General features: G+C 41.3%; 2 non-coding genes across 2 annotated transcripts; both read left to right on the plus strand.

Annotated features, from left to right (window-relative positions):
- Positions 1–4,593: 4,593 nt before the first annotated feature.
- Positions 4,594–4,708, plus strand: LOC136762276 (U5 spliceosomal RNA). The gene has a single exon (XR_010820481.1). It is a non-coding gene; the product is annotated as a U5 spliceosomal RNA (small nuclear RNA).
- An 8,838-nt stretch (positions 4,709–13,546) lies between these two features.
- On the plus strand, positions 13,547–13,661 carry LOC136762297 (U5 spliceosomal RNA). The gene has a single exon (XR_010820502.1). It is a non-coding gene; the product is annotated as a U5 spliceosomal RNA (small nuclear RNA).
- The last annotated feature ends 1,319 nt before the right edge of the window (positions 13,662–14,980 follow it).

Raw genomic sequence — 14,980 nt, forward strand, 5'->3', positions numbered from 1 at the left:
TATTCCATGTTTCGATCATGAAAGTTTCAGGATAATGAGATCCATTGACACCAATAACCGAGGAGCATGAACCAGTTGAACTACATTATCTATGGATGTAATATTTCATCATCATTCATCATCATGTAGCACTTTTCCACACCATGTTTTCAGTGTGGAAGGAAAGTTAGAAATTCTTTCTCTAATACCTGTTTTTCTCTCTTGTATACTTAAGAAAGATAAGGTCAAGCTAGAAGGTCAGGCCAGAAGGTAGTTTGATTTCTGCTTGTTATTTACGATGAGAATCTTGGAGACAATGTCAAACAGTATGATTGAAGTGCCTGCTCCCTAATCCATGTGTTGATCTATGAACTCTGTCCTATAATGATATAAATTCTGCTTAGCTAACTTTTAAGATAACATAGTAATGACTTTCTGATTATAACCAGCTCTTTGATTTTTGTGTATAAAAGCTCTGACTGTTAAAATGAAGGCAGAGCGACTTTGGGATCTTCTTGAGTCACTGTTCCTCTCCACGCTGCGTGTATTAAAGGCATTGCAACTAACGCTCCAACCTGGTTGAAGATGATTGTTCTTCCACATCAGATTTGACATTACTGTATGTATGCAGGCCCTTGTAATTGCTATTCCAATACTGCCAACTGGTTATTGATGATTGATTTCACATTGTGGTACGAGTATCGAGTGAAATGAGTGCTATCCACCCGAGCAACACAGTGATAACATGGAGCCGGCAGGTCATCCAGGTCACAATAGAGGTCAAGCAGTGGGAGGAGGAAGACGTGGTGGTCAAAGGAATGGAAGGGGACATGCACCCCTTCTGAGAGGTGGTCGTGGGCCTCGTCATAGAGGAGGGCTTAGGCCTCACCAGAGAGGCAGCCATGGGCCTCATTTGAGAGGTGTTGGGGGAACGTGGTAGAGGACAAGGCCACGGACCAGACAGCGGCAGCAACAGCAAATAGTGTCCAGTGAAATCCGAGAAATAGTTGTAGAACATGTTGTAAATCATGGCATGACCATGACTGAGGCAGCTACAATGATTCAATCAAACCTCAGAATCAACTCAGGATCAACTGTGGCCTCAATCATCAGAAATGTCCGTACTGAGAAGCGGCAAGTCTTCAGCATGCACTAAACATTAGGCTACTCTCAATTGTCAAATGACTGTATACTGCATACCAATGTGTAGCACAGAGTATAGTGTGCCTTTTGAAAGAAATGCAGACAGAGTGAAGCAGCTGATGACTGAGTATGTTCAGGTATGTTCAGTTTCAAGATGCCTCTTGTGAAAAATGGTTGTGAGAACCTGAACCTGAACACAGGGCTGATGGAAATTTAGAAGTACAGTAATCAATCCTTTGTTTTGCTTTTTACACTAAGCCAGGTGAGGAACACTGCAGTTGACATTTTACTGTAGTTTTGTTCGTTTTTGTAGCTAATTATTTTTGCATGGATTCAAAGAAACCTATGGTGTGATTTGATTGTATTGCATCAATACATTTCAGATTTTGTTCAATGATTCCACTGTGTCTGTAGTATTCTCTCTACTAGTCCTTTTACAGTGATGTATTTATGTGTAGTACCATAATGAAACATGTATCACATATTTTGTACTACAATATTTAATGATTGTACGAACAACTACACAGTGAAACTATCGGTATCTTCTGTGTTACTATGTTACTATGGTATTTCATGATAAATGAGTTATTTGAACCAACAAGTCTGCAAGTGCTAGGTTTCTATAAAGATATGAATGCACAATGCAATGTTTTGAACATTGGACAGCCTGTGTTACAAGTGATGACCGTTTTGAGTTTTGTGTCTAGAGTTTTGAAAAATGACATCAAGGTTCTGAAATTAGTGACAAAGTGATTGTAAAAAACTGTATATTCATCCTATTTAATGTGCTCTTTTAAAATGTACTTTTCTTTTTTATGTTGCCATTTCTGTTCTACCAATGTTTCAGTTGTTAGCCAAAGATTGACAGAGTACATCTCATACACACAGGCCAGACAGCAAGGATTTCTTTTTGAAATTCAATTACAAATGCTGCATGAATTCATCAATACGATTAGAGCTCCTGAAAGCAATATAACTAACTCACTCTACAGCATCTCATTAGCAGTGAAAAGAAACCAAGAAAGTTGGGACAGTCGACTGTTTACCACTATGTAACATCACCTTTTCTTTTAATAACACTTATTAAGCACTTGGGCACTGAAGACACCACTTGGTTAAGTTTAGCAAGCGGGATTTTCCCCCATTCATCCATTATGCATTTCCTCAGCTGCGCAACTGCACAGGGCCTTCGTTGTCTTAATTTGCACTTCATAGTGCGCCACACATTCTCAATTCGGAGACAGGTCAGGACTGCAGGCAGGCCATGCTAGCACCCGCACTCTCTGCCTATGCAACCATACGCTTGAAATCTGGGCAGAATGTGGTTTGGCGTTATCCTGCTGAAAAATGCAGGTACGTCCCTGGAAAAGATGATGTCTGGATGGCAGCATATGTTGCTCCAAAATGTGTACATCTCTTTCTGCAAAAATGGTGCCCTCACAGATGTGCGAGTTACATGACAGACACTCATACACACTGTCACACCCATACACACACAAACACACACTTTCACAGACAGACACACGCACACACACACACACACACACACACACTTTCACAGACAGACAGACAGACACACACACTTTCACACACAATCACTTTCACAGACAGACACACACACACACTTTCACACAGAGACAGACACACACACACTTACATACATACATACATACATACATACAGTGAGGGAAAAAAGTATTTGATCCCCTGCTGATTTTGTACGTTTGCCCACTGACAAAGAAATGATCAGTCTATAATTTTAATGGTAGGTGTATTTTAGCAGTGAGAGACAGAATAACAACAAGAAAATCCAGAAAAACGCATTTCAAAAAAGTTATAAATTGATTTGCATGTTAATGAGGGAAATAAGTATTTGATCCCCTATCAATCAGCAAGATTTCTGGCTCCCAGGTGTCTTTCATACAGGTAACGAGCTGAGATTAGGAGCACTCTCTTAAAGGGAGTGCTCCTAATCTCAGCTCGTTACCTGTATAAAAGACACTTGTCCACAGAAGCAATCAATCAATCAGATTCCAAACTCTCCACCATGGCCAAAGAGCTGTCCAAGGATGTCAGGGACAAGATTGTAGACCTACACAAGACTGGAATGGGCTACAAGACCATCACCAAGCAGCTTGGTGAGAAGGTGACAACAGTTGGTGCGATTATTCGCAAATGGAAGAAACACAAAATAACTGTCAGTCTCCCTCAGTCTGGGGCTCCATGCAAGATCTCACCTCGTGGAGTTTCAATGATCATGAGAACGGTGAGGAATCAGCCCAGAACTACATGGGAGGATCTTGTTAATGATCTCAAGGTAGCTGGGACCATAGTCACCAAGAAAACAATTGGTAACACACTATGCCGTGAAGGACTGAAATCCTGCAGCGCCCGCAAGGTCCCCCTGCTCAAGAAAGCACATGTACAGACCCGTCTGAAGTTTGCCAATGAACATCTGAATGATTCAGAGGAGAACTGGGTGAAAGTGGTCTCAGATGAGACCAAAATCAAGCTCTTTGCCATCAACTCAACTCGCCGTGTTTGGAGGAGGAGGAATGACCCCAAGAACACCATTCCCACCATCAAACATGGAGGTGGAAACATTATGCTTTGGGGCTGTTTTTCTGCTAAGGGGACAGGACAACTGCACCGCATCAAAGGGACGATGGACGGGGCCATGTACCGTCAAATCATGGGTGAGAACCCTAAGCCAGGGCATTGAAAATGGGTCAAATACTTATTTCCCTCATTAACATGCAAATCAATTTTATAACTTTTTTGAAATGCATTTTTCTGGATTTTCTTGTTGTTATTCTGTCTCTCACTGCTAAAATACACCTACCATTAAAATTATAGACTGATCATTTCTTTGTCAGTGGGCAAACGTACAAAATCAGCAGGGGATCAATTACTTTTTTCCCCCACTGTACATACATATATATGGAAAAGAAACATTACAAGTATAAATCACAATAAGATGTAATAAAGTACAGATAAACAAAGTGTAATAAAATGTGATCTGTTTGAAAATGCAGGGACGTCACTGGAAAAGATGATGTCTGGATGGCAGCATATGTTGCTCCAAAATGTGTACATCTCTTCTGCAAAAATGGTGCCCTCACAGATGTGCGAGTTACATGACAGACAGACAGACAGACACTCACACACACTGTCACACCCACACACACACTTTCACAGAGAGACATATACACACACACACACACACACACACACACACACACTATCACACAGAGACAGGCACACACACGTACAGACACACACACTAACTTTCACACAGAGACAGACACACACACACACACACACACACACACACACATACATACATACATATGGAAAAGAAACAATACTTTTATAAATCACAATAAGATGTAATAAAGTACAGAAAAACTAAATGTAAGAAAATGTGATCTTTAATACACACAAATATGTATGGCTGGTCGGATGCGTCTTGGACTCGGGTTCCTCTTCATTACGTATAACGCTTTTGCCTTTTGCTAAAGCTTTCCGTGGAGGGGATCGTGGGTGAGTTTGTACCATTCTTGGGGGGCTCTGCCTTGTTGGGGCGGAGCTGTGATCCAGGTGAACAGCAGATCGGGCATAGGTGGGCATGTGGGCAGAGGAGTAGGAAGGCCGGTCAAGCAAATAAGCTTGCTAAGGTACGCAGCAGCAGCAAGCAGCCCCCCCATCCAGCCAGCCAGCCAGTCTGGCTGGCAGTGACTGAGTGGTTGACAGACGGCAAGCAACGGAATGTACGTGCTCTGTGATGTCATAGCAGTCAGCTGAGAGAGGCTCGTGATGTCATCGCTGAGCTGTCTGTCTGTCTGTCTCTCTCTCTCTCTCTCTCTCTCTCTCTCTCTCTCTCTCTCTTCCTCTCAATTCAATTCATTTGTATTGTCAAAGCAATTGGACATACATACATACATACATACATACATATATACACTCACCTAAAGGATTATTAGGAACACCATACTAATACTGTGTTTGACCCCCTTTCGCCTTCAGAACTGCCTTAATTCTACGTGGCATTGATTCAACAAGGTGCTGAAAGCATTCTTTAGAAATGTTGGCCCATATTGATAGGATAGCATCTTGCAGTTGATGGAGATTTGTGGGATGCACATCCAGGGCACGAAGCTCCCGTTCCACCACATCCCAATGATGCTCTATTGGGTTGAGATCTGGTGACTGTGGGGGCCAGTTTAGTACAGTGAACTCATTGTCATGTTCAAGAAACCAATTTGAAATTATTCGACCTTTGTGACATGGTGCATTATCCTGCTGGAAGTAGCCATCAGAGGATGGGTACATGGTGGTCATAAAGGGATGGACATGGTCAGAAACAATGCTCAGGTAGGCCGTGGCATTTAAACGATGACAATTAGCACTAAGGGGCCTAAAGTGTGCCAAGAAAACATCCCCCACACCATTACACCACCACCACCAGCCTGCACAGTGGTAACAAGGCATGATGGATCCATGTTCTCATTCTGTTTACGCCAAATTCTGACTCTACCATCTGAATGTCTCAACAGAAATCGAGACTCATCAGACCAGGCAACATTTTTCCAGTCTTCAACTGTCCAATTTTGGTGAGCTTGTGCAAATTGTAGCCTCTTTTTCCTATTTGTAGTGGAGATGAGTGGTACCCGGTGGGGTCTTCTGCTGTTGTAGCCCATCCGCCTCAAGGTTGTACGTGTTGTGGCTTCACAAATGCTTTGCTGCATACCTCGGTTGTAACGAGTGGTTATTTCAGTCAAAGTTGCTCTTCTATCAGCTTGAATCAGTCGGCCCATTCTCCTCTGTCCTCTAGCATCAACAAGGCATTTTCGCCCACAGGACTGCTGCATACTGGATGTTTTTCCCTTTTCACACCATTCTTTGTAAACCCTAGAAATGGTTGTGCGTGAAAATCCCAGCTACTGAGCAGATTGTGAGATACTCAGACCGGCCCGTCTGGCACCAACAACCATGCCACGCTCAAAATTGCTTAAATCACCTTTCTTTCCCATTCAGACATTCAGTTTGGAGTTCAGGAGATTGTCTTGACCAGGACCACACCCCTAAATGCATTGAAGCAACTGCCATGTGATTGGTTGGTTAGATAATTGCATTAATGAGAAATTGAACAGGTGTTCCTAATAATCCTTTAGGTGAGTGTATATATATATATATATATAAACATACATACATACATCCATACATGCTAGAAAGTCATTACTATGTTATCTTAAAGGCTAACTAAGCAGAACATATATCATTATAGAACAGAGTTCATAGGTCAACACATGGTTTTAGGGAACAGGCACATAGGTCAAACCGTTTGACATTGTCTCCAAGGTTCTCATCGTAAATAACAAACAGAAATCAAACTATCTTCTGGGCTGACCTTCTAGTTTGACCGTATCTTTCTTAAGTATACAAGAGAGAAAAACAGGTGTAAGAAAATAATTTCTAATTTTCCTTCTACACATATATACATACATACATACATATGTAGCGTTATGTTGGGTGTATTTGGATAAGAGCATTTGGGCTCTGAGCTGAAGCACGGATCTAAAGAAGACCTCTCCCCCCCCAAAGTTATCAGATTTCCTTAGCTCATCAGCTTGGAACTGGTTTGCATCAAAGTGACAGTTTTGGGGAGGATGGCACCGAGAAGAGGCCAAATAGTTTGGAATTCTGCTATGAGATGTCTGGAGAAAGGGGCCTGTAGGTGATAAAAACTCTTTGAAGTGGATGAGAGCCGAAATCCCGACATAGAGCTACGAACCCGGGCCAACCGGCATTTCCAAAAGATGGCATGGATTGACATCAGTCCATCAGTTGTGCACAACCTTGGAGCCTTCAAACCAGTGGAAAATCTGTTTGGAAAAGACTCTACATTCCCGAAACCCCAACTTCCAGGTGCATCGACTGAGTGGAAGTTCTTGGACAAAGCCGAACCAGACTGCCTTTGTTCCAAACCACACAGACCTCGTGCCGTGTGCTGTTATCTGAGCCCGAAGCCAGAGAGGCCTCTCTGCGACGAAGTTCACATAAGTTTAACAGTTTGGAGTTTGTGATTCATGACATTTGAGAAATCAATTAGAAATGTTAATCTGTGATTCATAACTCTAGAATGTGTAATATCATTTAGTTTTCTTAAATATAAATGTGTGTTGCATTAAACTGTTTTGTTGATAATTTTAGAAATAAAATCTGTCAACGCCGAGAAATATCTTCTCATTCCTGTTTAACTGTTTAGTCTGAAATTGACACAAGTTAATAGACATTAGATTATTGGTGGCCCTGCCTATCCTTAATCATTGAATAATAATCAGTTAAGGGAAATTGTGGTAACAAATAGGATCTTTCTCGGCACCTAAACGTAAATGAGACTGATATATATATAACGAGAAGTTACCTGACATAAATACTAACCTGCGTAGTTATTTAATGTCTGACTAATAATACTAACGAGAGACTCACCTTCGTCTTACTAACCGGTATTGTAGTCAATGTGTTTATAACCTTTTTTGTTTAACGATTAGTTAAACGGAATGTACGTGCTCTGTGCTGTCATAGCAGTAAGCTGAGAGAGGCTCGTCATGTCATCGCTGAGCTGGCTGGCTGGCTCTCTGTGTGTGTGTGTGTGTGTGTGTGTGTCTCTCTGTCTGTCTGTCTGTCTGTCTCTCTCTCTCTCTCTTACTCTCTCTTTCTCCCTCTCAATTCAATTCATTTGTATTGTCAAAGCAATTGGACATGCATACATACATACATACATATATATGGAAAATAAACAATATGTGTACATCTCTTTCTGCATTAGTGGTGCCCTCACAGATGTGCAAGTTACATGACAGACAGACAGACAGACACACACACACTTTCACACACAGACAGACAGACACAGACACACACAGAAACACACACACATACTTTGACAGACAGACAGACAGACACACGCATATTATGGGTCTTTGTTGGGTAGTGAAATGGGTAGCATCAGTCGCAGTGTGGGTAATGTCAGGGAGCCAATCATAGTCCCCGTTATTTGCATATCGTGGCGCAAAGCATTCTGGGAAAAGCAACTAAACACGTTTAGTCATGTATTTGTCCATAGTTTACACATGAGATGAAAGAGACAGTATGACGTATTGAGCACCTGGGATTCCTCATGTGTATGTGAGGGGCAGAGGAACCGGATCCCAAGTGTGCGTCCCAGGTGCTATAGGTTTCAAAGCATGCAGGGGAATAGGCACCCCACCCTGACACCTATAGAAGACTGGATAGGGAGATATAAATAGCAATGGGGAGACTCTTGTACTTGGTGTGGCTCTATCCATATAGTGGGGCCAGCAGCCACTTAGCAGGTGCAGCAATAGAAGCTCAGCCTGGGGAGACTGGATTTAGCATTTCCTCTCCATTTTGATAACTATCCATAATCATTTCTGCAAAATACTTCTATGATACCTATGTATGTTTTTTACTTGTACTATATTATACTATCAAGTATCAGTGTACACATACAATGTGACCTGTTACATTAATACAGAGGCCACGGAAGGCCAGATCACTAATAGCCACTGTCCCCTGATATTACACTTTTTTACAATCACTTTGGCACTCATTTCAGAACCTTGATGTCATTTTTCAAAACTCTAGACACTAAACTCACACTCGATGATCAAAATGCACATTTTTCAAAACTCTAACACTTTTTTACAATTGCTTGGATACAATACACATCAACCTCAGATCATTTGTTCATTGAACTAAAATGACACAACTTACATCAAAGTATTACCATTTCAAAATGCAATTCAAACATTACATCTGAGATCACTGTCTATTCATTTCATTACAAAGATCTAACTATCAATTGATACAGCTGCTCAAAATGATAAGTGACTGTTGCATTACTCTTAATGCATAATTTTATGGAAACTGACAAACAATATTCCATGTTTCGATCATGAAAGTTTCAGTATAATGAGATCCATTGACACCAATAACCGAGGAGCATGAACCAGTTGGACTACATTATCTATGGATGTAATATTTCATCATCATTCATCATCATGTAGCACTTTTCCACACCATGTTTTCAGTGTGGAAGGAAAGTTAGAAATTCTTTCTCTAATACCTGTTTTTCTCTCTTGTATACTTAAGAAAGATAAGGTCAAGCTAGAAGGTCAGGCCAGAAGGTAGTTTGATTTCTGCTTGTTATTTACTATGAGAATCTTGGAGACAATGTCAAACAGTATGATTGAAGTGCCTGCTCCCTAATCCATGTGTTGATCTATGAACTCTGTCCTATAATGATATAAATTCTGCTTAGCTAACTTTTAAGATAACATAGTAATGACTTTCTGATTATAACCAGCTCTTTGATTTTTGTATATAAAAGCTCTGACTGTTAAAATGAAGGCAGAGCGACTTTGGGATCTACTTGAGTCACTGTTCCTCTCCACGCTGCATGTATTAAAGGCATTGCAACTAACGCTCCAACCTGGTTGAAGATGATTGTTCTTCCACATCAGATTTGACATTACTTTATGTATGCAGGCCCTTGTAATTGCTTTTCCAATACTGCCAACTGGTTATTGATGATTGATTTCACATTGTGGTACGAGTATCGAGTGAAATGAGTGCTATCCACCCGAGCAACACAGTGATAACATGGAGCCGGCAAGTCATCCAGGTCACAATAGAGGTCAAGCAGTGATAGGAGGAAGACGTGGTGGTCAAAGGAATGGAAGGGGACATGCACCCCTTCTGAGAGGTGGTCGTGGGCCTCGTCATAGAGGAGGGCTTAGGCCTCACCAGAGAGGCAGCCATGGGCCTCATTTGAGAGGTGTTGGGGGAACGTGGTAGAGGACAAGGCCACGGACCAGACAGCGGCAGCAACAGCAAATAGTGTCCAGTGAAATCCGAGAAATAGTTGTAGAGCATGTTGTAAATCATGGCATGACCATGACTGAGGCAGCTACAATGATTCAATCAAACCTCAGAATCAACTCAGGATCAACTGTGGCCTCAATCATCAGAAATTTCCGTACTGAGAAGCGGCAAGTCTTCAGCATGCACTAAACATTAGGCTACTCTCAATTGTCAAATGACTGTATACTGCATACCAATGTGTAGCACAGAGTATAGTGTGCCTTTTGAAAGAAATGCAGACAGAGTGAAGCAGCTGATGACTGAGTATGTTCAGGTATGTTCAGTTTCAAGATGCCTCTTGTGAAAAATGGTTGTGAGAACCTGAACCTGAACACAGGGCTGATGGAAATTTAGAAGTACAGTAATCAATCCTTTGTTTTGCTTTTTACACTAAGCCAGGTGAGGAACACTGCAGTTGACATTTTCATGTAGTTTTGTTCTTTTTTGTAGCTAATTATTGTTGCATGGATTCAAAGAAACCTATGGTGTGATTTGATTGTATTGCATCAATACATTTCAGATTTTGTTCAATGATTCCACTGTGTCTGTAGTATTCTCTCTACTAGTCCTTTTACAGTGATGTATTTATGTGTAGTACCATAATGAAACATGTATCACATATTTTGTACTAAAATATTTAATGATTGTACGAACAACTACACAGTGAAACTATCGGTATCTTCTGTGTTACTATGTTACTATGGTATTTCATGATAAATGAGTTATTTGAACCAACAAGTCTGCAAGTGCTAGGTTTCTATAAAGATATGAATGCACAATGCAATGTTTTGAACATTGGACAGCCTGTGTTACAAGTGATGACCGTTTTGAGTTTTGTGTCTAGAGTTTTGAAAAATGACATCAAGGTTCTGAAATTAGTGACAAAGTGATTGTAAAAAACTGTATATTCATCCTATTTAATGTGCTCTTTTAAAATGTACTTTTCTTTTTTATGTTGCCATTTCTGTTCTACCAATGTTGTTAGCCAAAGATTGACAGAGTACATCTCATACACACAGGCCAGACAGCAAGGATTTCTTTTTGAAATTCAATTACAAATGCTGCATGAATTCATCAATACGATTAGAGCTCCTGAAAACTCACTCTACAGCATCTCATTAGCAGTGAAAAGAAACCAAGAAAGTTGGGACAGTCGACTGTTTACCACTATGTAACATCACCTTTTCTTTTAATAACACTTATTAAGCACTTGGGCACTGAAGACACCACTTGGTTAAGTTTAGCAAGTGGGATTTCCCCCCATTCATCCATTATGCATTTCCTCAGCTGCGCAACTGCACAGGGCCTTCGTTGTCTTAATTTGCACTTCATAGTGCGCCACACATTCTCAATTCGGAGACAGGTCAGGACTGCAGGCAGGCCATGCTAGCACCCGCACTCTCTGCCTTCGCAACCATGCGCTTGTAATCTGGGCAGAATGTGGTTTGGCGTTATCCTGCTGAAAAATGCAGGGACGTCCCTGGAAAAGATGATGTCTGGATGGCAGCATATGTTGCTCCAAAATGTGTACATCTCTTTCTGCAAAAATGGTGCCCTCACAGATGTGCGAGTTACATGACAGACAGACACTCATACACACTGTCACACCCACACACACACACACACTTTCACAGACAGACACACGCACACACACACACACACACACACACACTTTCACAGACACACACACACACACACACACTTTCACACAGAGACAGACACACACACACTTACATACATACATACATACATACATACAGTGAGGGAAAAAAGTATTTGATCCCCTGCTGATTTTGTGCGTTTGCCCACTCACAAAGAAATGATCAGTCTATAATTTGAATGGTAGGTGTATTTTAACAGTGAGAGACAGAATAACAGCCAAAAAATCCAGAAAAACGCATTTCAAAAAAGTTATAAATTGATTTGCATGTTAATGAGGGAAATAAGTATTTGATCCCCTATCAATCAGCAAGATTTCTGGCTCCCAGGTGTCTTTCATACAGGTAACGAGCTGAGATTAGGTGCTCTCTCTTAAAGGGAGTGCTCCTAATCTCAGCTCGTTACCTGTATAAAAGACACCTGTCCACAGAAGCAATCAATCAATCAGATTCCAAACTCTCCACCATGGCCAAGACCAAAGAGCTGTCCAAGGATGTCAGGGACAAGATTGTAGACCTACACAAGGCTGGAATGGGCTACAAGACCGTCACCAAGCAGCTTGGTGAGAAGGTGACAACAGTTGGTGCGATTATTCGCAAATGGAAGAAACACAAAATAACTGTCAGTCTCCCTCAGTCTGGGGCTCCATGCAAGATCTCACCTCGTGGAGTTTCAATGATCATGAGAACGGTGAGGAATCAGCCCAGAACTACATGGGAGGATCTTGTTAATGATCTCAAGGTAGCTGGGACCATAGTCACCAAGAAAACAATTGGTAACACACTACGCCATGAAGGACTGAAATCCTGCAGCGCCCGCAAGGTCCCCCTGCTCAAGAAAGCACATGTACAGGCCCGTCTGAAGTTTGCCAATGAACATCTGAATGATTCAGAGGAGAACTGGGTGAAAGTGGTCTCAGATGAGACCAAAATCAAGCTCTTTGCCATCAACTCAACTCGCCGTGTTTGGAGGAGGAGGAATGACCCCAAGAACACCATTCCCACCATCAAACAAGGAGGTGGAAACATTATGCTTTGGGGCTGTTTTTCTGCTAAGGGGACAGGACAACTGCACCGCATCAAAGGGACGATGGACGGGGCCATGTACCGTCAAATCATGGGTGAGAACCTCCTTCCCTAAGCCAGGGCATTGAAAATGGGTCAAATACTTATTTCCCTCATTAACATGCAAATCAATTTATAACTTTTTTGAAATGCATTTTTCTGGATTTTGTGGCTGTTATTCTGTCTCTCACTGTTAAAATACACCTACCATTAAAATTATAGACTGATCATTTCTTTGTCAGTGGGCAAACGTACAAAATCAGCAGGGGATCAAATACTTTTTTCCCCCACTGTACATACATATATATGGAAAAGAAACATTACAAGTATAAATCACAATAAGATGTAATAAAGTACAGATAAACAAAATGTAATAAAATGTGATCTTTTTGAAAATGCAGGGACGTCACTGGAAAAGATGATGTCTGGATGGCAGCATATGTTGCTCCAAAATGTGTACATCTCTTCTGCAAAAATGGTGCCCTCACAGATGTGCGAGTTACATGACAGACAGACAGACAGACACTCACACCCACACACACACACTTTCACAGACAGACATACACACACACACACACACTCACTTTCACACAGAGACAGGCACACACACACACACATACATACATACATACATATGGAAAAGAAACAATACATTTATAAATCACAATAAGATGTAATAAAGTACAGAAAAACTAAATGTAAGAAAATGTGATCTTTAATACACACAAATATGTATGGCTGGTCGGATGCGTCTTGGACTCGGGTTCCTCTTCATTACGTATAACGCTTTTGCCTTTTGCTAAAGCTTTCCGTGGAGGGGATCGTGGGTGAGTTTGTACCATTTTTGGGAGGATCTGCCTTGTTGGGGCGGAGCTGTGATCCAGGTGAACAGCAGATCGGGCATAGGTGGGCATGTGGGCAGAGGAGTAGGAAGGCCGGTCAAGCAAATAAGCTTGCTAAGGTACGCAGCAGCAGCAAGCAGCCCCCCCATCCAGCCAGCCAGCCAGTCTGGCTGGCAGTGACTGAGTGGTTGACAGACGGCAAGCAACGGAATGTACGTGCTCTGTGATGTCATAGCAGTCAGCTGAGAGAGGCTCGTGATGTCATCGCTGAGCTGGCTGGCTGGCTGGTTCTGTGTGTGTGTGTGTGTGTGTGTGTCTATGTCTGTCTGTTTTTCTGTTTGTCAGTCTGTCTGTCTGTCTCTCTCTCTCCCTCTCAATTCTATTCATTTGTATTGTCAAAGCAATTGGACATACATACATACATATATATATATATATGTAGCGTAAGGTACACTTTTAAATTTCAATTAAAGAAGTGAATTCATAGTATCACCTTATCACGAATCCTGGAGTCTTGTAGAACTCAATTTCTGTAATCATTGGACGCAGACACCAATTCCAAAGATATAAATTGTCAAATTTATTTAAAAACAAAGACTAAATGTAGCACTACACTAATTATACAAAAGGGAAAAACTAATTAAAATTCAACTCTAGATCAACAAATCAAAGACAAATCACTTCCGTGACCAAATCAAAGACCATGGGATCACATAGGATAACACACAAATCGTTAAACAAAAAAGGTTATAAACACATTGACTACAATACCGGTTAGTAATTCTAGGAATCACTAAGAAACAGTTGAAAGTGCTAAATTGCAGTTTCAGAAGATGAAAAAAAACTGTAACTGATGGGATATGTAGTACTTTATACTCGAGTGGTCTATGCGATTACACCCTGTTGGTGTTATTAAGAACGCCAAGTACCAGAATGCAGAGCGGGACTGTTTTTTGTGCCGTGACTTGTCGGGGGAAAAACGGACGAGAAGGTGAAGGTAGTATGGCGGTGATGCACGCGTTGGTGAAGTGGGAAAGCGGGGTCGACAAAGACTCTTACAGCGTGATTCCCACTGCTTGCTTTCGCAATTTTGATTTATTCAGCATTGCTGATGATGACGAAGAGACGACTCGAAACTTCAGAGCAGAGTGGAGAGACACGAACAAACCTCCAAAAGGTGGATGGCCTGTCCATGAAGCGCAGATCATTATGACTGGTAACAATGTTTATTTAAAAAAAAAAAACATTAAAGTCTTTACATGCTATTTGATATATACAATCACAGTATATTTGAAATGAATGTTTAAGTTATTAATGTGTTGTACTTCTAACATACTCTTATAACAT

This window comes from Amia ocellicauda, chromosome 10 (genome assembly GCF_036373705.1).
Source record: "Amia ocellicauda isolate fAmiCal2 chromosome 10, fAmiCal2.hap1, whole genome shotgun sequence".
Lineage (NCBI taxonomy): Eukaryota > Metazoa > Chordata > Actinopteri > Amiiformes > Amiidae > Amia > Amia ocellicauda.